Source organism: Arachis duranensis, chromosome 9 (genome assembly GCF_000817695.3).
Source record: "Arachis duranensis cultivar V14167 chromosome 9, aradu.V14167.gnm2.J7QH, whole genome shotgun sequence".
Taxonomy (NCBI): Eukaryota; Viridiplantae; Streptophyta; class Magnoliopsida; order Fabales; family Fabaceae; genus Arachis; species Arachis duranensis.
The window spans coordinates 34,690,886-34,693,713 of NC_029780.3; the positions used below are offsets into that span (position 1 = coordinate 34,690,886).

Here is a 2,828-nt window from a genome sequence, read left to right on the forward strand (position 1 = left end):
TGAGCAAGCTTAGAGTGGATGTTCAGACCTTTAAGCAAAAAGATGGTGAATCCCTCTATGAAGCTTGGGAAAGATACAAGCAGATGACCAAAAAGTGTCCTTCTGACATGTTTTCAGAGTGGACCATATTAGATATATTCTATTATGGTCTATCTGAGTTTTCCAAAATGTCATTGGACCACTCTGCAGGTGGATCCATTCACCTAAAGAAAATGCCTGCAGAAGCTCAGGAACTCATTGACATGGTTGTAAATAACCAATTCATGTACACTTCTGAGAGGAATTTCGTGAATAATGGGACGCCTCAGAGGAAGGGAGTTCTTGAAATTGATGCTCTGAATGCCATATTGACTCAGAACAAAGTGTTGACTCAGCAAGTCAACATGATTTCTCAAAGTCTGAATGCATGGCAAAATGCATCCAACAGTACTAAAGAGGCATCTTCTAAAGAAGAACCTTACGATCCTGAAAACCCTGCAATGGCAGAGGTAAATTACATGGGTGAATCTTATGGAAACACCTATAACTCATCATGGAGAAATCACCCAAATTTCCCATGGAAGGATCAACAAAGGCATCAACTAGGCTTTAACAATGGTGGAAGAAATAGGTTTAGCAATGGCAAGCCTTTTCCATCATCTTCTCAGCAACAAACAGAGAATTCTGAACAGAGCACCTCTAACTTATCAAACATAGTCTCTAATCTGTCTAAAGCCACTTTAAATTTCATGAGTGAAACAAGGTCCTCCATTAGAAATTTGGAGGCACAAGTGGGCCAGCTGAGTAAAAAAGTAACTGAAACTCCTCCTAGTACTCTCCCAAGCAATACAGAAGAGAATCCAAAGAGAGAGTGCAAGGCCATTGATATAGTCAATATGGCCGAATGCAATGAGGAAGAAGATGACGTAAATCCCAAGGAGGAAGACCTCATGGGACGTCTCTCAAGCAAAAAGGAGTTCCCTATTGAGGACCTAAAGGAATCTGAGGCTCATATAGAGACCATAGAGATTCCATTGAACCTCTTTTTACCATTCATGAGCTCTGAGAACTATTCTTCCTCTGAAGAGGATGAAGATGTAACTGAAGAGCAAGTTGCTCAATATCTAGGAACCATCATGAAGCTAAATGCCAAGTTATTTGGTAATGAGAGGAAGCATGAAAAGCTTCTCTCAGTACAGAGTCAAACAGAGCCCCACAGTCAAACTCTAAGTTTGGTGTTAGGAGGCCACAATCAAACTCTAAGTTTGGTGTTGAATCCCCACAACCAAACTCTAAGTTTGGTGTTGGGACTATACAACATTGACCTGATCACCTGTGTGGCTCCATGAGAGCCCATTGTCAAGCTATTGACATTAAAGAAGCGCTTATTGGGAGGCAACCCAATTTTTATTTATCTAATTTTATTTTATTTTCACTGTTATTTTATGTTTTATTAGGTTCATGATCATGTGGAGTCACAAAAAAATACAAAAATTAAAAACAGAATAAAAAATAGCAGAAGAAAAATCACACCCTGGAGGAAGGACCTACTGGCATTTAAACGCCAGTAAGGAGCATCTGGCTGGCATTCAACGCCAGAACAGAGCATGGAGCTGGCGCTGAACGCCAGAAACAAGCATGGAACTGGCGTTCAACACCAGAAACATGATGCAGATGGGCGTTGAACGCCCAGAACATGCATCACCTCGGTGTTTAAACACCAGAATTGCATGCAAAGGTATTGTACATGCCTAATTAGTGCAGGGATGTAAATCCTTGATACCTCAGGATCTGTGGATCCCACAGGATCATCTCAGGATCTGTGGACCTCACAAGATCCCCACCTACCTCACCCTTTTTCTCTCCATTCACGGTCATCCCTTCTGTTTTTCACCACTCACATCCATCTCTTCCCCACCCAAACCCACCCTACATAGCCGAATACACATCTCTCTCCCTCTCCTCTATATCTTCTTCTTCTTCTTCTATTCTTTCTTTTTTTGCTCGAGGGTGAGCAACATTTTAAGTTTGGTGTAGTAAAAGCATAGCTTTTTGTTTTTCCATAACCATTGATGGCACCTAAGGCCAGAGAAACCTCTAGAAAGAGGAAAGGGAAGACAAAAGCTTCCACCTCCAAGTCATAGGAGATGGAGAGATTCATCTAAAGGGTCTAAATCTCAGTGGTAGAACATTTGAATGCAAATCAAGAGATCCCTGAGATACCTCAGGGGATAAATTTTCCTCCACACAATTATTGGGAGCAACTAAGGATAGGAGCACCAAAATCACTAGGGATCATGCAACAGAAGCAAGGAAGAAACATAGAGGAGCTCAAAGAGCACCATTGGTCCTTCAAGAAGGCACCATCCTCACTAAGGTGGACTCATTCTTTATTCTTATTTTCTCTGCTTTTCAGTTTTTATGTTATATATTTATCTATGTTTTGTGTCTCTACTTCATGATCATTAGTAGTTAGTAACTATGTCTTAAAGCTACGAATAATTCCATTAATCCTTCACCTCTCTTAAATGAAAAATGTTTCTAATTCAAAAGAACAAGAAGTACATGAATTTCGAATTTATCATTGAATTTATTTTAAATTATATTGATGTGGTGACAATACTTTTTGTTCTCTGAATGAATGCTTGAACAGTGCATATTTTTTATCTTGTTATTTATGAATGTTAAAATTATTGGCTCTTGAAAGAATGATGAATAAGAGAAATGTTATTGATGATCTGAAAAATCATAAAAATGATTCTTGAAGCAAGAAAAAGCAGTGAAAAAGCAAAAGGCTTGCGAAAAAAAAAGGTGGCGAAAAAAATAGAAAGAAAAAGAAAAAGCAAGCA

General features: G+C 39.1%; 1 non-coding gene across 1 annotated transcript; it reads right to left on the reverse strand.

The window, feature by feature from the left end:
* Positions 1-5: 5 nt before the first annotated feature.
* LOC127742219 (small nucleolar RNA R71) lies at positions 6-109 on the reverse strand. The gene has a single exon (XR_008003406.1). It is a non-coding gene; the product is annotated as a small nucleolar RNA R71 (small nucleolar RNA).
* Positions 110-2,828: the final 2,719 nt, after the last annotated feature.